A 22,581-nucleotide genomic window follows, 5' to 3' on the forward strand; every position below is an offset into this window, starting at 1 on the left:
CTTAAACTTATTTTTCTTATTCTCTTAAACATTTACAAAGTCATACGAAAATAAAAAAATATTTAAACACTCAAATAACAATAGTATGGCTCGTAAGAAGTAAAAAACATATCTTTCTTCTGCCAAAAAAAAATATATTATTAAATATTTTTAGAATGTGTATAAGTACTTCTTTGAGTATATTCAACTATACACTGATAATAATGCTAATTGTAATTATTTTGGTCACAATAACTGTGATATGACAAAACAACACAGATGCATTATGTTATGTAAAATAATACAACTTAACTTCTAGATCAGTGGTTCTTAACCTGGGTTCGATCGAAACCTAGGGGTTCGGTGATTCGGCCTCAGGGGTTCGGCGGAGGTCAAAACACACCCGACTCATCGTGTAAATACAAACTTCTCCCTATCGGCGTATTACGGATACGGCAACAGCTGACTGATTTGCAGGTGTGTAATTTGTTGTGAGTTTATGCACTGTGTTGGTTTTGTTGTTTAAACAAGGTGATGTTCATGCACGGTTCATTCTATGCACCAGTAAAAAAAACATGGTAACACTTTAGTATGGGGAACATATTCACCATTAATTAGTTGCTTATTAACATGCAAATTAGTAACATATTGGCTCTTAACTAGTCATTATTAAGTACTTATTAATGCCTTATTCGGTGTGGCCTTATTACAAGCCTAACCCCCTAACCCTGACCCTAACCAAATAACTCTAAATTAAGTCTTTATTACTTAGAATATGTTCCCCTAGTGTCCAAATAACTCTAAATTAAGTCTTTGTTACTTAGAATATGTTCCCCATACTAAAGTGTTACCAAAAACATATAACTTTGTCTTGAATTTGAAAAAAAAAAACATTTTATTTTTCACTAAAGAAGGGTTTGGTGAATGCGCATATGAAACTGGTGGGATTCGGTACCTCCAAGAAGGTTAAGAACCACTGCTCTAGATGAAGTTCTGTTTTTTTATGTATTTCTTTAAAGATATTTCCTATTAAAATAACATTGTGACAACCAACACCATCCCACAAATGGTTGTCGCAACGTGTCAAAGAGTGTCTTTGATAGTTTATGTTACAATGACTTGTAAAATGAAAGAGATACAAGTCAACACCTTAAGCTTCTATTTAATGCAGAACAACTATTGAAAGGGGGTTTGATGTTGAACAATTCACACTAGAGCAGGGGTGTCAAACACGAGATGAGTTTGCTCAGTATAAAAATTATTGCGATTTTTCATGACAAAAAGTGCTGTTCTAAATAAATCCACTGGATGTTGCAATAGCAATTCTGTTCAGCAAGCAAACGGTTTACAGCGGGCCCAAGCAAGTATGCCAAGCAAGAGGTACATTCCCCCTTGACATTAATGAAAGGTAAAACCTGCTGTATTACGTCCTCTGCTTTGAACACATTGTGCGTTTGAACCCTCAGTGCTCCAAATGTCTGTCAAAAAACAGAAAAGTGGACTCAGAGTGTAACTCAACCCTATAGAATAGGGTCTGTGGACGTCGCCGCAATCCGTTTTTTGTTTGGAATAGAAACATTATTTCACATAAAGATAAACTTTGCCTGGTTTTTTGCTTTGATAATAATGAAAAAAAAACGGATTTTCATCCATTATCTGTTATCTGAATTTATTAATGTGTTTGAAAATCGAAAATGGGAATTTAAACAACGAGTGGAAAATTATTTTCTCTATTCCCCGTTCAATTTGTTTGGACACATGGGTAGATTGGGTCCATGTACTTTCCGTTCATTCTATTTCCAATTCTGAAACGCAAATCAAAAAACAAAGTTAGGGGCGTTTTTCGATTTTTACTGTATATGGGACGGCGTGGCGCAGTGGAAGAATGGCCGTGCGCGACCCGAGGGTCCCTGGTTCAATCCCCACCTAGTACCAACCTTGTCATGTCCGTTGTGTCCTGAGCAAGACACTTCACCCTTGCTCCTGATGGGTGCTGGTTAGCGCCTTGCATGGCAGCTCCCTCCATCAGTGTGTGAATGTGTGTGTGAATGGGTAAATGTGGAAGTAGTGTCAAAGCGCTTTGAGTACCTTGAAGGTAGAAAAGCGCTATACAAGTACAACCCATTTATCATTTATCATTTATTTATATGGCAGATTTGAAAACAAACATAAAAGGGCTGATTTTCATTAAAATATTGCCATAAAATTAGATTTTGTGCTGTTTTCCTTTTTTCCAGATAAACACAAAAATCCAATTCATGATTATCCAAAATGCAAAAATGCGTGTTTCTCTGAGTGATGACATTTTGACCCAGAAGTAGTATTTTAGCTTTTCCTAAGCGTTTAGCATGTTTTTTAGCTAAACGATAACACCTTTTTTCAGCAGGAGTCCTATTATCGTTTTTAAAAAAGTGTCATTAAATAGTTGTCCAACTTTTGTTTCAGAAATAAAAATAGAAAAAAATGGCCCAAAATTAGTTTTTGGATTTGCATTTGAGAATTCAAAATCGAACGAACGGGAGGTGCACGGACCAGATTGCACATGCGCAGTGTCTCTTTTCAGTACCCTTACCAGGAACAACAGAAAAATAAAAATACAAAGAGCGGTGTCAGTGTCGTCAAAACAATTTTGTCGCGGTCAAGAGTTCCCTCCAATTTGTTAATGTCCAGAGACATGTAAAGTGACACATTTTATTGGTTCTCAATCAAGCAGGCAAACGTTGTTCTTCTTCCTCTTCTGTGCTGTTGTTGTTGCGGGTCACTTCCGAGTAGTTTTCTACTCGCTGTTTTAATACCTATTTTAAATTTTCAAACACTAACACTAACCCTAACCAAATAACTCTAAATTAAGTCTTTGTTACTTAGAATATGTTCCCCATACTAAAGTGTTACCAAAAACATATAACTTTGTCTTGAATTTGAAAATAAACAACATTTTATTTTTCACTAAAGAACGGTTCGGTGAATGTGCATATGAAACTAATGGGGTTCGGTACCTTCAACAAGGTTAAAGGGGAACATTATTACCAGACCTATGTAAGCGTCAATATATACCTTGATGTTGCAGAAAAAAGACTATAAAGAATATATTTTTTTAACCGATTTCCGAACTCTAAATGGGTGAATTTTGGCGAATTAAACGCCTTTCTATTATTCGATGACGTCACGTTGTGACGTCACATCGGGAAGCAATCCGCCATTTTCTCAAACACATTACAAACACCGAGTCAAATCAGCGCTGTTATTTTCCGTTTTTTCGACTGTTTTCCGTACCTTGGAGACATCATGCCTCGTCGGTGTGTTGTCGGAGGGTGTTACAACACGAACAGGGACGGATTCAAGTTGCACCAGTGGCCCAAAGATGCAAAAGTGGCAAGAAATTGGACGAAATTTGTTCAAAATACGAGGGTGTGGGGAAAGCCGACGAAATGGTCAGTCGTTTGTTCCGCACACTTTACCGACGAAAGCTATGCCACGACAGAGATGGCAAGAATGTGTGGATATCCTGCGACACTCAAAGCAGATGCATTTCCAACGATAAAGTCAAAGAAATCTGCCGCCAGACCCCCATTGAATCTGCCGCAGTGTGGGAGCTATTCAGGGACAAAGGTCCTCGGTAGCACGGCAAGCAATGGCGGCAGTTTGTTCCCGCAGACGAGCGAGCTAAACCCCCCTGGATCCCTTATACCATCGAAGATGATCAAGAGAAGAATATCAACCCTAGCTTCCCTGGCCTGCTGACATCAACTCCAAAACTGGACGGATCAGCTTTCAGGAAAAGAGAGCGAATGAGGGTATGTCTACAGAATATATTAATTGATGAAAACTTTATTCATTACTCGCGGTTTTTCGTTGGTTAGAAGGCGATCGCCGAATTTGTCCTCGCTTTCTCCCGTGTCGCTGGCTGTCGTGTCGTTTTCGTCGGTTTCGCTTGCATACGGTTCAAACCGATATGGCTCAATAGCTTCAGTTTCTTCTTCAATTTCGTTTTCGCTACCTGCCTCCACACTACAACCATCCGTTTCAATACATGCGTAATCTGTTGAATTGCTTAAGCCGCTGATATCCGAGTCTGAATCCGAGCTAATGTCGCTATACCTTGCTGTTCTATCCGCCATGTTTGTTTGTGTTGGCATCACTATGTGACGTCACAGGAAAATGGACGGGTGTATATAACGATGGTTAAAATCAGGCACTTTGAAGCTTTTTTTAGGGCTACTGCGTGATGGGTAAAATTTTGAAAACTTCGAAAAAATAAAATAAGCCACTGGGAACTGATTTTTAATGGTTTTAACCGTTCTGAAATTGTGATAATGTTCCCCTTTAAGAACCAATGGATTAGAGTCTTGTCTAGCCATTAGGTAATACTGTAAAAGCATCTGATGCACAATTTGTGTACAGTACACGCCTTAATCCAGATTCTCACCAACACTAATTTACAGAAAAACAATATATTTTGTCTTTATGGAGGTAATAATGAAACTGGGTCATTCCACTCTTAATACACTGCATGGTATTGCGTTCACGCTCACCTGTGCGCGCATTCCCGCATGCGTGCAGGTAGGTTAGTGTGTGCAGCAACTATAGCATCTAGCATCACCATTTAATAGTCTTGTGGCCATTACAGCTTGTCCAAAGCTTATTACGGCTCGCGCGTATTTGCTCATCAAACAACGCCGTAAGAGGCCTTGCAGGAGGATAACGTTTCATCACGCCCCTCCTCCCTCCAGGTAATAAAGTATGCTATTTGTTCTCGCACAAAATGACTGCAATCTACTCGATGCTGTGTCCAGTGGTGAGATTGCTATCATTTAAAAGGTAACCAAAGACTCTTCACTTGTGAGCGCCTCCTCCCCCCTCAGCCCCTGCTGTCAGGAGATACATCTCTGTTAAGCTCCATTTACTCCGGCCAGAGTACTCCTGCTTTCCTCTCTCTCATGGCCACACCATTCTGTATTTACTAAAGAGGACAACATGGGTCATCTGTGGAAAAACATACAAGGCGACTATCCACTGCAATCTCGACATCCACGAACAAGAATCTTTTCTAATGTCTATACAAAAAAAAAGCTCCAGAGAATCCAGCGAACATCCCAGCCGCTCAAATCGATAGCTTCTCCCAACAACGTTTATTTCATCAATTTAGCCGTGTGCTTATTACTGTGGCTTTACGACATCGTGTTTTACTACATAATATTGTGCTTACCTCATTCAACCACAGTGGACGGATAAACACCTCTCGTGGCTCTGCAGGTTGCAGTCATGCATGGTTTTTTTTTCACCACAGCTTCATCTGCCGGATCCGGTGGTTCACTCCATGCAAGCGGACTCTACCAAAGAGTAAAAAATAAATTACTCCTTGTGCTATAGGATGGACGTCTTTCATACATTTCTTGATTGATAGTCTCACACACACTAGGTGTGGTGAAATTACCCTCTGCATTTGACCCATCCCCTTGTTCCACCCCCTGGGAGGTGAGGGGAGCAGTGAACAGCAGCGGTGGCCGCGCTCGGGATTCATTTTGGTGATTTAACCCCCAATTCCAACCCTTGATGCTGAGTGCCAAGCAGGCAGTCTCTGGTATGACTCGGCCGGGGTTTGAACTCACGACCTACCGATCTCGGGGCGGACACTCTAACCCAGTGGTTCTTAACCTTGTTGGAGGTACCGAACCCCACCAGTTTCATATGCGCATTCACCGAACCCTTCTTTAGTGAAAAATAAAATGTTTTTTTTTTCAAATTCAAGACAAAGTTATATGTTTTTGGTAACACTTTAGTATGTGGAACATATTCTAAGTAACAAAGACTTAATTTAGAGTTATTTGTACACTAGGGGAACATATTCTAAGTAATAAAGACTTAATTTAGAGTTATTTGGTTAGGGTTAGGGTCAGGGTTAGAGGATTAGGGTTATAATAAGGCCATGCCGAATAAGGCATTAATAAGTACTTAATAATGACTAGTTAAGAGCCAATATGTTACTAATTTGCATGTTAAACAGCAACTAATTAATAGTGCATATGTTCCCCATACTAAAGTGTTACCATGTTTTTTTACTGGTGCACAAAATGAACCGTGCATGAACATCACCTTGTTCAAACAACAAAACCAACACAGTGCATAAACTCACAACAAATTACACACCTGCAAATCAGTCAGCTGTTGCCGTATCCGTAATACGCCGATAAGGAAAAGTTTGTATTTACACGATGAGTCGGGTGTGTTTTGACCTCCGCCGAACCCCTGAGGCCGACTCACCGAACCCCTAGGGTTCGATCGAACCCAGGTTAAGAACCACTGCTCTAACCACAAGGCCACTGAGCAGTCGTAAACAGTGATGAATTGCTTAATTATTCTGAGCTCCTGTTTCCACGTGTGAGTTGTAATGGGGGAAATAATATACTGCTTGGAGGAGTTGTGCCATAGCTCAACTTTCTATATGTTTGCCATTTTTAAAACAGAAAACGTCTGGCGACTGAATTAACAGCGCCTCTGCTGGTTACAGCTAATTAGTAATTACAACACTTAATGATGCCTATGGCATCAAGTGGGGAGGGGGCAGATTAACCGACCTAGACTTTATGGGTGACCTGGCTCAGGTTGACCATACTCAGCGTCATAGGCGCCGATCCACATTTCTGCCAGTGGGTGCTCGGACGGGCGGTAAATCTGACGCTACTTTTCTGAGCATGCGCGGTTTTTGTTTGGTGGTGAGAAATAATTTGCCATCAATCCCACGTGGGTGCTCTGCATTGTCCGTGGGTGCGCGGGGCCCAAAGCACCCTCTGGATCGGCGCCTATGCTCAGCGTGCCCTCCAAGAGATGATCAACAATCTCCATGAGCACGAAGAAAAAGTCGGACTACGGATAAGCCAAGAAAAGACCAAGACACTTTCCACCACTCACTATAGACGAACATGACAGAGTATGTTGACGACTTCACCTATCTTGGAAGTAACATCTCAAGTACAGGAGACGTGGAGAAAGACGTCCATAACAGAATTGGCAAAGCTGCAGGAGTGGTCCAATGGCTCAGAAACATCTGTTCGTCCAAAGCCATCACAACGGCCATCAAGCTACGCCTCTACATGTCAGTGGTCATACCAACAGCAACCTACGCCTGTGAGACGTGGATGAAGACAGACAGTATCACCAACAAGCTGGATGTTGGAAACTTCCAACGACGATGCCTCAGATCCATCCTGAAGATCTCCTGGAGAGATCACATCTCCAACAAGGAGGTGAGGAGAAGGGCAGGTGTGGCAGCACTGTCTGACGTTGTCTCCGAAAGGAGAAGGAGAATGATGGGGCACGTACTCCGACTGCCAAGAGAGAGACCGGCAATTGTGGCAATGGACTGGATGCCAGAAGGTGGAATATCAATCAATCAATCAATCAAAGTTTATTTATATAGCCTTAAATCACAAGTGTCTCAAAGGGCTGCACAAGCCACAGCGATATCCTCGGCTCAGATCCCACATCAGGGCAAGAAAAAACTCAACCCAATGTGATACAATGAGAAACCTTGGAGGGGACCGCAGATGTGGGGACGAACCCCCCCCCCCCGCCCCCTGGGCGACCGGTGCAATGGACGTCGAGTGGATCTCGGTAATAGTGTGAGAGTCCCGTCCATAGTGGGGCAAGATGGGGATCATCTTCAGTGGAGACAAGTCAGCAGCGTGGAGACGTCCCCAACTGATGCACAGATGAGTGGTCCACCCCGGGTCTCGGGAATAAGGAAGAGAGGGAGGCCGAAGAAGACGTGGAGACAGACAGCCAAGGAAGACCTAAGGGAGATGAGTGTCAGCTGGTACAGAGCAAGAAGAGCCGCCAGAGACCGGAGAAAATGGAGGGCACTCATCGCCCAATGTTCGAATAGGAACGAGAGGAACTAAGTCTAAGTCTAATGTTGCCTCAATTGCTACAAGACACAATTAATGTTAAAGGGGCTGTTTGCAACGGCTACGTGGCGGCTAACCTTCGAACGTGCCTCAATATTAGCTATTATTGAATATAGAGGTCAGGTGGGGTTAGGTATGGTTGGGTCACTTCTCTGATACACATTTGTGTATCTGCACACTACGGGTGTGTGTATTTGTACGAGACAGCCATAAGTGACATCCATTAACGCCAGTCATCTTTTTCGGCGCGAGAAACATTTTTTATTCAGTTTGTAAAGAAATATAGACGTTTTTTGGAGTTCTGTTAAAAAAGGTGTAATTTTGAGCCAGAGCCTTAAAAGGCCCATCTAATGCTGACAACATAGGCATTTATTTAAGAATTCTGAACCTAAAAATTATGTATTTTGGTAAAAGTATCCTTAAAATAGACATATTTTAGGCTTGTTTTAAGTTTAGGAACATTTTGGAATGCCCACTTTTAGTTGCAAGATGTGAACGGGCCTGCATCAGCCTACTGACGTCACTTGGAGGCAATTTCATATTTGCAGTATGCTTTGGTCGGAGATTGGATGAAAAAAAAAAAAAAGACTAAATCCGAATGTGTTAAAGTTCAAAGTTAAAGTCCCAATGATTGTCACACACACACTGGGTGTGGTGAAATGTGTCCTCTGCATTTGACCCATCCCCATGTTCACCCCCGGGAGGTGAGGGGAGCAGTGAGCGGCAGCTTGCGCCACGCTCGGGAATCACTTGGTGATTTAACCCCCAATTCCAACCCTTGATGCTGAGTGCCAATCAGGGAGGCAACGGGTCCCAATTTTTGTGGTCTTTGGTATGACTCGGCCGGGGTTTGAACTCACGACCTCCCAGTCTCAGGGCTGACACTCTAACCACAAGGCCACTGAGCTAATGTTGGTTAGGAGCACCCTCCGAAACAAACAAAAAAAGAAAGCAAGCCGCTAGTGTTCTATATTGCGTCCTCTTCTACTGATGTTTTTTTCAAGATGCTTGAGGAAATACTGAAAGAGCGTGAGGGAAACACAGGCTATGGTGTCTATGGAAGAGGAGATACTTTTTTTTTGCTCATATTGTTAACCATATCGGTTTTAAACCTGGGCAACACAAATATGCAATTAAATGATCAAAATAATAGTTTTGTATGCCTTCATCCACACTGTCTATGCGGGTAAATGGGCTCAAGTTCTGTAGATGACGTCACACTAAGAAGGAGCGACATATCGAGTCTGGCAACGGAAAGGGGGCATTCCAAGTACAATTAGTTATCTACTCAAACACTAATTAATTTTATGGGAAATGACAGCTGGACTAATTTCCAGGAGAAACAAATGCTTATAGAAATGTTGGTCACCTGAATGCTATGGGTCCTTAACACACTATTATTGCCATAATGATGGCAATAAAAGACAATATTAAAAGAATGATATAAAAAAAAAAGGTGTTTTGAATGTTTTTAGCAAGTGAGTAAACAACAGAGGAGTTGTGATGCTAATGATAAGATAATAATGATCAATGAAGCCATCCAAAAAATATAATATTACAGTATTTGTGTTGTTAATGTTCAAGTTAAAGTACCACTGATAGTCACACACACACTCGGTGTGGTGAAATTACCCTCTGCATTTGACCCATCCCCTCGTTCCACCCCCTGGGAGGTGAGGGGAGCAGTGAGCAGCAGCGGTGGCCGCGCTCGGGAATCATTTTGGTGATTCAACCCCCAATTCCAACCCTTGATGCTGAGTGCCAAGCAGGGAGGTAATGTTCACCCAATATGTTGATTTCTCTCCTAATCCTGTATCAGATCACTTCAGTTAGTAGACGTCAAAATGGAGCGGTGTGATTTATTAAAAAGTGCCTCATTTGGCATTCCAAATAACAATCAATTATGAAAGGCTTCTCCCCTGTGCTCTCCCCCCTTTCACCGCCTTGCATTCCATTGATGCCGCAGCCACAGCTCAGGCTGTATTACTCCATTAATTAGCTCGGTCTTACAGGCCGGGAAATCACCGTGGTGAAGGAGTAGCTATCTGACCGCCTCCGGGGTGGCACAGGCATTGAGAGCGCTAGAAAGCCACGGCGTATCGTGCGAGTGGCGGAGGTAAGGACGGCAGTCAGCAGGTAATTGAGGCCATGTAGGCAGCCTCTCACAGACAATCAGCCGAGTGAGAGGCTGAGAAGTGGGAATGGAAATAGCAGGAACCCTGCAGTCATCACACCTCATGCAGAATGAAATATTAACTATTGGGATCATAAAAAAGGAGTTATAGTTAAGTGTGCCATCTCTATGAGATCCTAAAAACAGAGTACTAGTCTTTAAATATCTTCTCATGTGAGCCCACGTGCCTGCTGCTAAAGGAAACATGAGAAACTACAGTACAGTGAATAAATAAAGGACTAATAACAACATAGATTTTAACTTCTCGGTCAGCTTTAAAGGGGAACTGTACTTTTTTTGAAATCGTTCACAATCATTCTGAAAGACATGACGACGGAAGGATTTTTTTAATAATGCATTCTATCTTAAATATACCGTATCTTTCGGACTATAAGTCGCAGTTTTTTTCAAAGTTTGGCTGGGGGTGCGACTTATACTCAGGAGCGACTTATATGTGCAATGATTAACACATTACCGTAAAATATCAAATAATATTATTTAGCTCATTCACGTAAGAGACTAGACGTATAAGATTTCATGGGATTTAGCGATTAGGAGTGACAGATTGTTTGGTAAACGTATAGCATGTTCTATATGTTATAGTTATTTGAATGACTCTTACCATAATATGTTACGTTAACATACCAGTTGGTTATTTATGCCTCATATAACGTACACTTATTCAGCCTGTTGTTCACTATTCTTTATTTATTTTTAATTGCCTTTCAAATGTCTATTCTTGGTGTTGGGTTTTATCAAATACATTTCCCCAAAGAATGCAACTTATACTCCAGTGCAACTTATACCGTATTTTTCGGACTATAAGTCGCATTTTTTTTCATAGTTTGGCCGGGCTCCAGTGCGATTTATATATGTTTTTTTCCTTCTTTATTATGCATTTTCGGCAGGTGCGACTTATACTCCGGTGCGACTTATACTCCAAAAAATACGGTATATGTTTTTTTCCTTCTTTATTATGCATTTTCGTCCGGTGCGACTTATACTCCGGAGCGACTTATACTCCAAAAAATACGGTACATAAAAGTCCCCTTACAACGGAGCCAATGGGAGCTCCTCTATTTTGCTCATAAAATCCAATAAAATAACCATTCAAAAATGTCCAACATTACTCCATTTACATTTTGTGATTTGATTATTAACCAAGTATTAGTGATATTGTTATTATAAGCGCTAACGCAGACGAACTATTTATTGCGGCGCCGTGATCACTTGCGTGCGTCCCTATGTTTACATCATTGAGTGGTCTGTTGCTTTCTCGCTTCCTAGCTCCCTGTAAGTTTATTGTAGATCATAAATCATGCATCCCACCTGGACAGAAAAAGTCTGAGTAGGTATTCCGGCAAGTTGGTACACTTTGACAGCCATTTATACGGAGCCCCTAAAGCAGTGGTTCTTAACCTGGGTTCGATCGAACCCTAGGGGTTCGGTGAGTCGGCCTCAGGGGTCCGGCGGAGGTCAAAACATACCTGACTCTTCGTGTAAATACAAACTTCTCCCTATCGGCGTATTACGGATACGGCAACAGCTGACTGGTTTGCAGGTGTGTAATTTGTTGTGAGTTTATGCACTGTTGGTTTTGTTGTTTGAACAAGGTGATGTTCATGCACGGTTCATTTTATGCACCAGTAAAAAAAACATGGTAACTCTTTAGTATGGGGAACATATTCACCATTAATTAGTTGCTTATTAACATGCAAATTAGTAAAATATTGGCTCTTAACTAGTCATTATTAAGTACTTATTAATGCCTTATTCAGCATGGCCTTATTATAACCCTAACCGTCTAACCCTGACCCTAACCCTAACCAAATAACTCTAAATTAAGTATTTATTACTTAGAATATGTTCCTCTAGTGTCCAAATAACTCTAAATTAAGTCTTTGTTATTTAGAATATGTTCCCCATACTAAAGTGTTACCAAAAACATATAACTTTGTCTTGAATTTGAAAAAAAAAACATTGTATTTTTCACTAAAGAAGGGTTCGATGAATGCGCATATGAAACGGGTGGGGTTCGGTACCTCCAACAGGGTTAAGAACCACTGCCCTAAAGGGACGTGGGGGAATTTATTTTTTTTAGATATGTATCTCGTGAGCACGAGATAGTTTCTCGTAGGTGGAGAGGGTTAGGGCCAGGGTTAGCGGGTTAGGGTTATAATAAGACCATGCTGAATAAGGCATTAATAAGTACTTAATAATGACTAGTTAAGAGCCAATATGGTACTAAGTTTCATGTTGATAAGCAACTAATTAATGGTGAATATGTTCCAAAAGTTTCTCAAGCGCTCGAGATAGTTTCTCGTGCGCACAAGATGTGTTCCCGTGAGCACATCTCACCAGCATTGATCCTGAACAATAGGCAATATTCCAAAAAAAAGTGCAGATCCCCTTTAAGGTGAACTTTATGAAACTTGGCAACAATATGTTTATTATTATTATTATTATTATAAATGTTTAAAATTTAATGATCCTCTCTATTAAATGTTTCTAGAAAACGAAAAAAACTACCATTATACACACGTATTTTTGATAGGCTTCGATCGTAACATATTATCAAAACAATTTTACAATAAACACCGAATAACCACCTGATAATTTCTTTATTTTTTAAATGTCACAATTTCCTCCATTGAAGGGTGTTTAGAAATAGGTGATTTGCATTATGCCTACACGCTCAACCCTCGGGACCGATTTGGTCCCATTGACTCCCATTATAACCTCATAGTTTTGACATACTGCAATCCCAACATATTATCAAAACAGTGTTACAATAATTACCTAATAACCACCTTATAATGTGTTTTTATTTTTTAATGGCACAAACCCCTCCATTGCAGGGTGTATAGAAATATGCAATTTGAATATATGTCTACACTTAGGTTGTACAGTATACCGGTATTAGTATCGTACCACGATACTAATAAATCATTTTCGGTACTATACCGCCTCTGAAAGGTACCATTCTGATGATACCAAGTACAAGAGTGTATCAAGTCGATACTACTATGATTACGTCGATATGTTTTGGCCTCACAACATCTTCTTTCGTTTTTTTAAAATTTATATTATGTTTATAAACTCAGGAAATATGTCCCTGGACACATGAGGACTTTGAATATGACCAATGTATGATCCTGTAACTACTTGGTATCGAATTAAAATTTGTGGTATCATCCAAAACAAATGTAAAGTATCAAACAACAGAAGAATAAGTAATTATTACATTTTAACAGAAAGTGTAGATAGAACATGTTAAAAGAGAAAGTAAGCAGATATTGACAGTAAATGAACAAGTAGATGAATAATTCATTTTTTACCACTTGACCTGAATAATTTTGACAAAATAATAGAATGGAAAATGACACAATGTTACTGCGTATGTCAGCAGACTAAATTAGGAGCCTTTGTTTGTTTACTTACTACTAAAAGACAAGTTGTCTTGTATGTTCACTATTTTATTTAAGAAAACCTGCAATAAGAAACATATGTTTAATGTACCCTAAGATTTTTTGGTTAAAATAAAGCCAATAATGCAATTTTTTGTAGTTCCCTTTATTTAGAAAAGCACCGAAAAGTATTGAAATAATTTTGGTACCGGTATCAAAATATTGGTATCGGACAACACCAGTCTACACTCTTTACACACAAGACCAATTTGGTCCTATTGACTCCCATTACAACCGCAAATGATTGACATCCTGGTGTATTATAATGCCTAATAATTTAAAGCCTCTAGAGCGGTGATTCTTAACCTGGGTTCGATCGAACCCTAGGAGTTCGGTGAGTCGGGCTTAGGGGTTCGGCGGAGGTCAAGACACACCCGACTCATCGTGTGAATACAAACTTCTCCCTATCGGCGTATTACGGGTACGGCAACAGGAGAAGTCACACTGATTTGCAGGTGTGTAATTTGTTGTGAGTTTATGCACTGTGTTGGTTTTGTTCTTTGAACAAGGTGATGTTCATGCACGGTTCATTTTGTGCACCAGTACAAAAACATGGTAACTCTTTAGTATGGGGAACATATTCACCATTAATTAGTTGCTTATTAACATGCAAATTAGTAACATATTGGCTCTTAACTAGTCATTATTAAGTACTTATTAATGCCTTATTCAGCATGGCCTTATTATAACCCTAACCCGATAACCCTGGCCCTAACCCTAACCAAATAACTCTAAATTAAGTCTTTATTACTTAGAATATGTTCCCTTAGTGTCCAAAAAACTCTAAATGAAGCCTTTGTTACTTAGAATATGTTCCCCATACTAAAGTGTTACCAAAAACATAAGTTTGTCTTGAATTTGAAAAAAAAACATAATTTTATTTTTCACGAAAGAAGGGTTTGGTGAATGCGCATATGAAATTGGTGGGGTTCGGTACCTCCAACAAGGTTAAGAACCACTGCTCTAGATTCAAAATAAAGGGAAACCAGGTTTTAGATGGCCTCCTGGGTTAATAGAGTTGCTAAGGACTAAGGAGCCCTGTGGTCATTGGGTGTTTATACGTCATCTGTACAAACGGTTCCACTTCCTCATTCCTTCCAGTGTGATCATGTGCTATCTTGGATTGCTCATTTACCAAAGTCTGCCTCGACCACGCACACAACAGCACACACATAAGTCCTTCACCTGTTAATGTGTGAAGCAAATGACCGCTGCAGTGGCGCCAGCACACAACACATGTCCCGGCTTATCGAGCTTCTGCATGAAAACATGTTCCTTCTAGATAGAGTCCATCCAAGGGGAGTCGAGGGATGCTGAAGACTGAAGTTGGAGACTGACTGATGACCAAACCTTCTACGTTATCTAGGTCAGAGCTGCACCTGCAATCTCCTAAGCATGCCACCCACTTTCCATGCATGCATGTGTGGTGACGTAACCTAACTGTAAATGCAGCATGAGCTCAGGATAGAGTTGGGTTTAAAAACAGCAACACTACTGGAAACAAAAGCTGGAGGCAGAATCTGTTTGTATAATGACCAATCCACAACATTAGGCACATCGGAAAAATCTAATGAAATCCAATGCAAGAGTTCCATCGAAAAGTCTGACTTTATAAAAATACTAAAGCTCAGTTTTGATCTGTACTGTCAGTAGGTTGTAGTGGATATAGTTTAGCCTAATATAGGATTGATTAATATATTGACTACTTTATAGCTAAATGAGGTAACACTACAACAAAGTATGTTCGTTACAGTGGGATAGATCCATTATGGCCGATTAATCAATGTATTTAAATTATTTTGTGTGTCATTGTTGATTGGAGCAAATAAGTCACTAAGGCTACGTTCACACGGCAGGGTCGGATGTCCCATTCGGATTTTTTTTGTCAAGTCCGATCTATTTATGTGGTCGTTTGCGTCAGTGTTTTTCAACCTTTTTTGAGCCAAGGCACATTTTTTGCGTTGAAAATATCTGTAGGCACACCACCAGCAGAAATCATTAAACAACAAAACTCAGTTGACAGTAAAAAGTCGTTGTCGCAATTGTTGGATATGAATTTAAACCATAACCAAGCATGCATCAATATAGCTCTTGTCTCAAAGTAGGTGTAATGTCACGCCCTTTCACATCACGCCGTGACTTATTTGGGATTTTTTTGGTGTTTTCCTGTGTGTAGTGTTTTAGTTCTTGTCTTGCGCTCCTATTTTGGTGGCTTTTTCTCTTTTTTTGGTATTTTCCTGTAGCAGTTTCATGTCTTTTTTTGAGCGATATCTCCCGCATCTACTTTGTTTTAGCAATCAAGAATATTTCAATTATTTGTATCCTTCTTTGTGGGGACATTGTTGATTTTCATGTCTTGTTCGGATGTACTTTGTGGACGCAGTCTTTGCTCCACAGTAAGTCTTTGCTGTCGTCCAGCATTCTGTTTTTGTTTACTTTGTAGCCAGTTCAGTTTTAGTTTTGTTCTGCATAGCCTTCCCTAAGCTTCAATGCCTTTTCTTAGGGGCAGTCACCTTTTGTTTATTTTTGGTTCAAACATTAGACACCTTTTTACCTGCACCCTGCCTTCCGCTGTTTCCGACATTTACAAAGCAATTAGCTACGGGCTGCCACCTACTGATATGGAAGAGTATTACACGGTTACTCTGCCGAGCTCTAGACATAGACACTCAACAACAACAGATAATGTGCAGACTATAATTACTGGATTGCAAAAAATATTTTTAACCCAAATAGGTGAAATTAGATAATCTCCCACGGCACACCAGACTGTATCTCACTAGTGTGCCGCGGCACGGTGGTTGAAAAACACTGGTTTACGTTACAAAAAAAAACATGATGTCCAATGTGAACGCAATCTGACCCGCATGCAGACATGACGTCATGACGTCAAATGTGCCACATGTCTTTAATTCTAGTAGGTCTCCGTCGTGGCGCATTTGTGGCTATTTCAAGGATTTTGTACAACTAAAGTCCACGTTTTCTGAACGGAATTATTGAGCGTAGAATATTACGAAGGAAGAGGTCAAGTATTTTGGCTCCTGCAGTTTGCGGGACATTTTACTCCGAAGTGCGTGTCACTCGCAGTCGGACACATGAGAGGTGGAAAATTGATGTGAGTTCCTAAACATATTATTTTCACTGGTTTTCTGCTCATTTGTCCAATTATTTATTTTGTAACTGTCTATTTTGGCTAAAATTGTGACGTTTATCAGTTTTTGACAACATTCTTGTCTAGGTTGGATATAAAAAATGTGCAATTGCACTGTTCACATTGACATGAAAAAATCAGATACAGGTCACACATGAGCAAAAAAATCGGAATTGACCTGCAGTGTGAATGAGGCCTAAGTCTACTAGTTTGCTGTCCTGGCATGTAAACAAGGGTTCAGACTAAGGAAAGTAACATTACGCAAAAAAGACTAAGCCAATATCTGTAAAACTTTCTGTGTAAAATTATTATTTGTATAAAAAAAGATTGTGGGTCCAGGTATTTTTAATTATTTTTAGCATACCTTCCATTTCCACACAACATAGTTGTCGTCTCTCCTTCATTTGTTTGGCTACAATTAAGAAACATGTAACGTGAATTACCAAGACCGGAGTGTAATAGCAACTCAACAACTATTTCATGTGTTTAATATAGCAAGATTACACACAACTACATAACCAAATTTCATGAAACTTAGTGGAGTGCCGTCCGAGCAAGATTTCAATACATTTTGGGGCGAATGTGGACTATTGCTCTGAGAATCAGAGAACACGGACAGTTGCACAAAAACCACGAACAGTTGCACAAAAGTCACCTTGCAATCAAAATCAAGAAAATATAATTTAATATTTATAATATAATAACACAGTTGGTCAAAGCAGTAGCCCCTACGGTAATCATTAACGAACGCTGAGTCTCTGTGGCCTACATATGTTGCTGAAAATGTGTTGTTATCTCGTTACCAGGCCAGCGAGAATGACCAGATCTCATGTCGTAGATGAGTGTAAGATCACATGTTCTCTGACACAATACATTGAAAGATAGACCGAGAGATAAATACACAATGAACTTCAGCTCTCCAGTGCTGGCAGCACTCATGCATACCCAGTCCATGACATTACCGCCACCATGTTTGACTGTAGGCGAGACACAACTATCTTACTACTCACTTGCGTTGCCAGCTATCTAGACAATAATGGCTGTATATTAAGTCATTATCAGAAGTTAGTAAGCACGTGCAAGCTGTACACTGACTACTCTAAAAGATATCCAAGTTTACTTTTTGTAGCAGGGATATTCAACTGGTGGCCCCTAGGGAGGTGTTTCGGGCATGTCCGACCGGTAGGAGGCCACGGGGAAGACCCAGGACACCTTGGGAAGACTATGTCTCCCGGCTGGCCTGGGAACGCCTCGGGATCCCCCGGGAGGAGCTGGACGAAGTGGCTGGGGAGAGGGAAGTCTGGGCTTCCCTGCTTAGGCTGCTGCCCCTGCAACCTGACCTCGGATAAGCGGAAGAAGATGGATGGATGGACGGATGGATGGATGGATGGATGGATGGATGGATCCCTGTTCTACAGTATTGTCCCTTGATTGCTGAAGTGTGAGGGATGTACCGTATTTTTCGGACTATAAGTCGCAGTTTTTTTCATAGTTTGGCCGGGGGTGCGACTTATACTCAGGAGCGACTTATGTGTGAAATTATTAACACATTACCGTAAAATATCAAATAATATTATTTAGCTCATTCACGTAAGAGACTAGACGTATAAGATTTCATGGGATTTAGCGATTAGGAGTGACAGATTGTTTGGTAAACGTATAGCATGTTCTATATGGTATAGTTATTTGAATGACTCTTACCATAATATGTTACGTTAACATACCAGGCACGTTCTCAGTTGGTTATTTATGCCTCATATAACGTACGCTTATTCAGCCTGTTGTTCACTATTCTTTATTTATTTTAAATTGCCTTTCAAATGTCTATTCTTGGTGTTGGGTTTTATGAAATAAATTTCCACCAAAAATGCGACTTATATATGTTTTTTCCTTCTTTATTATGCATTTTCGGCAGGTGCGACTTATACTCCGGTGCGCCTTATACTCCGAAAAATGCGGTACTCACTTTTGCCGAAATGATTTTATCGTGAGGAAAAATCCCAATTTCGGATAATATGTTCCAAAAACAGTAGCTATCCCTCGCGACAGTGTCTAATCATGTAATGTGTCTCTCATAAAAAGAGGAGCTGGGCGTTTAGCCATGCTCAGCCTCCAAAGTCAATTAAAAGGGTTGAATTGCTATGTGATATATCAATACATTAGAGATGAATAAACCTGAAATGAAACAGATGAGACAATCTAAATGCATTGATTCAGTATGCAGATGCAGCGCTGCACAATCATGGGAAAATACAGCAGAAAAAAAAAAAAAAAACTTGACTTTTACACACAAACTTATCTTCTCACACACCTTCAGCGCCACTAGTCTTACTGAATAACCCAGCGGTCCGCAGGTTTAGAAAGCCAAGCAAAGAGGCTTCTTAACAAATAAGCTAAAAGGGCCCCCAGTAGACTGTGATGAATGAGTCAAGCCGAGCGTGCTGTGAACATTATCAAGAGTGTGGGGAGGAGGGGATGAATGAATAAATATATTATCATGCAAGGCACTAACTCCTCTCTTCTTCCATGCCTCAGCTTGTCACTCTTCCTGCTCGTCAAAGCCTCGCTCGCTACCTGTCCACATGCATGTGTGCGCGTTAAATAAGAGGCCGGTTGGGGGTAGAATGTTTTTATGTTAATCGTCCTCAGTGTTTTCCTGATTCCTTTGCGAACAGGCCCTGTAACACCTGACATTGTGTTTTGCACGTAATTACTAAATTGTTATCATGACTCTCTGCCATGCGACTATTATAGTTGAGCCTTTTGTCATCTGTGTTGCCAAAAAAATAAACGGAGAACTAATTGGATTTAGCAAAATGGTGTTGTGATCCGTTGCCCGGATCATAGTTTATTTTGGGTTTTGATTCACTTGTGGTTTAAGTTTGTTTCAGCACCCCTGTTTTGTGTTTTTTGGTTGTCATGGGTGCTGATTGTTTTCACCTGCCTCCGATTAGTGTTCGGGCACTAATCAGAGAGCTTTTTAGTCCTGGTTTTCCCCAAAAATATTCCATTTACATGTCATGACCTTAAAATCAACCAAATATGAGTGATATTGTTAATATAAGCGCCAACACAGACGGACTATTTCAACGCCGCATTGATAGCAATGAGCTAAAGCTAGCATACGCTGCTGTTGTTGACGCACTATAAGCAGGCTTTGTCTCAAACTTGCAAAAAGTAAACTCTTGTCATGTCTGTGTGATCATGTTTTTGTTTTGGTCATGTTCGGTTTTGTTTTTGGACTTTTTGTGCACTTTTGTTTTGTCACCATAGCAACCATTAGTTTTCACCTGTCACGTCACGCACCTGTTTCACGTTTTGAGTCACGCACCTGTTTTCGTTAATCATGTCCATAGTATTTAAGTTCATTGTTTTCAGTTTGTCGTGCTGACGACATCCCACAATTATGCTCTACACACTCTTCATCCTTTTAGATCCTACTTCATGTCCCATGCCAAAGTAAGTTTTTGTTCCATGTTTATAGTCTTTTTGGTTTCATAGTTTGTTCTCCGCCATTGTGCGCGCCTTTTGTTTGATCCTTTTTTTTGTAGTTATAGTGTTTAAATAAATCATGTATTTACCTTCACGCCGCATCTGGTCCAATTCACTTGCACCTCGGGAGAACAAACCAAGCCATGGTCCAAGTCATGACAACTCTAGATTATAATTAATGCATCTCTCACCTGATAGTAGACACATGAGGCCATAGACCTACAGGCTGGTTGACCTTGACATGTCAGAGGTGGCGAAAAAGACACAAAAAGATGCTTGTTGCTGCAACCTTTTGTTAACGTGATTTAATCTTCATCATATGTGAGCGTACCGTCGGTCGGAACCCCGGCGAGAGTGGAAATATTACAGTAAGTGTTTGTTTTATTATGGTTTCAATGGTTAGTTTGTATGTTAAGCATCTAGCAATGCTGCTGATGTTAGTGTCCCAATAAAGCTGCATCCGGGTAGCAGTCAGCGTTCTAAAGCGTATTTCTCATCCTCTTTGTGTTCGGGCTCAAAAATACTGTATAAGGTCCTAGATCATAATTTTTTCCAAAGTAATCATTGTTGGCTCTCACAAAGTCTGCTTGGTTATTAGCATTGTTGTTGATGGGAAAGGGATCTGTGGTTACTCCTGCTATGTCAGGCAATCACGTGACTGGCTTCCTCATTACATTTCAAAATGGCTTGGGAATGTCAGTGAGATTGATACTATTTTGATCATATCTATTTCTTCGCAAACTTTATAAGTCTTTTGACATGATAATAGCTTCAATATAGAATGTGGAAAATGCATATATTTTTAAGAGTTCTTTCTTTATTCATAGTCATGTTTTAAGCAGCTAATATTTTCCCCAAGTGTACACTTTGTTCTTGTATCTTATGTCCGCAAGTAAACTCTTGAGCTTTACCTTGAAGGCGCTGGAATGTTGGGAGTATGATGTACTCCCTTTTTACCTTATTAGTGCATTCTCCACCAGAGGCAACTTGTTTATCCACTCTACTGGTACTTTAACTAATTTCAGTTATATTCAGTGGTTTATTTTTATAAATTGTGCCAACCTAATTGTTCATCCCTAACGTTATTGTCTGTGTGAGTGCTGTTTGCCTTGTCCTCTTCTTGGGCTTGACTTCTTGGGGGAAGAAAAAAATGGTCAGTCACAGCCTAAAGTGGACATTGATTGGCTGCCATTGTGTTTAGGTTTGTTTAGATGCACAGTAGTTGATAGGGTCCCATTGTAGGTGGGCGGGCACAGGGAAGAGCGGTGAATGGCGGAGCCTCCCCTGCTGACAAGAGATGTGACGATGGTTTGTTGGTCCAATGAATGTGAAATTTGCTTTTTCAAAAAGGCCTTCTTTGTAATAAGGAATGTGCTTGACACTGAAGCAGCTTATTCACACAGTCTCAAATGCAGCCACAGTTATCGTTACCGGCGAAAATGTTAGCAGTTTAGCAAGTCATAGCATTAGCTCCTGCTCAAATTAAACTGGAAAACACCAGCAAGCATTCCATAACCTCTGAAAAGCTGTCAGCCAAAGCTGACTTGACCTCCCAGAAGAAGAAATAAGACACATGATGTCTGCATAGCTTTTAGGTGCTCTGTAGCCTACTCAAAGTGATTGATTCATGTTATTTCATCATCATTTTAATGATGAAAAAATGATATGTTTGATGTTCTAGACCTGCTCAGTGGCCTAGTGGTTATAGTGTCCGCCCTGAGACTGGAAGGTTGTGAGTTCAAACCCCGGCCGAGTCATACCAAAGACTTTAAAAATGGGAACCATTACCTCTGTGCTTGGCACTCAGCATCAAGGGTTGTAACGGGGGGTTAAATCACCAAAATTATTCCCGAGCGTGGCCACCGTTGCTGCTCACTGCTCCTCTTACCTCCCAGGGGGTTAACATGGGGATGGGTCAAATGCAGAGGATAATTTCACCACACCTAGTGTGTGTGTAACTATCGTTGGGATTTTAACTTTTTTAACTATAGTTCTAACATACAGCACTTTGATTGACGGATCTGTTCCATTATTTTATATGAAAGCAACACTGAAATCTACCGTATTTTTCGGAGTATAAGTCGCTCCGGAGTATACGTCGCACCGGCCGAAAATGCATAATAAAGAAGGAAAAAAACAGATATAAGTCGCACTGGAGTATAAGTCGCATTTTTGGGGGAAATGTATTTGATAAAACCCAACACCAAGAATAGACATTTGAAAGGCAATTTAAAATAAATAAAGAATAGTGAACAACAGGCAGAATAAGTGTACGTTATATGAGGCATAAATAACCAACTGAGAACGTGCCTGGTATGTTAACGTAACATATTATGGTAAGAGTCATTCAAATAACTATAACATATAGAACATGCTATACGTTTACCAAACAATCTGTCACTCCTAATCGCTAAA

The 22,581-nt window shown here is 40.3% G+C and overlaps 1 protein-coding gene across 6 annotated transcripts in view; it reads right to left on the reverse strand.

Moving 5' to 3' along the window:
- Positions 1 to 22,581, reverse strand: part of sema6a (sema domain, transmembrane domain (TM), and cytoplasmic domain, (semaphorin) 6A) — a 358,331-nt gene that overhangs the window by 314,389 nt on the left and 21,361 nt on the right. For all 6 annotated transcript variants that reach the window (XM_061928359.1, XM_061928357.1, XM_061928358.1 and 3 more), the window contains exon 2: positions 5,186 to 5,309. The gene's annotated coding sequence lies outside the window, so the exon portion shown is untranslated. The remainder of the gene's footprint in view (positions 1 to 5,185; positions 5,310 to 22,581) is intronic.

Source organism: Nerophis lumbriciformis, linkage group LG33 (genome assembly GCF_033978685.3).
Source record: "Nerophis lumbriciformis linkage group LG33, RoL_Nlum_v2.1, whole genome shotgun sequence".
Lineage (NCBI taxonomy): Eukaryota > Metazoa > Chordata > Actinopteri > Syngnathiformes > Syngnathidae > Nerophis > Nerophis lumbriciformis.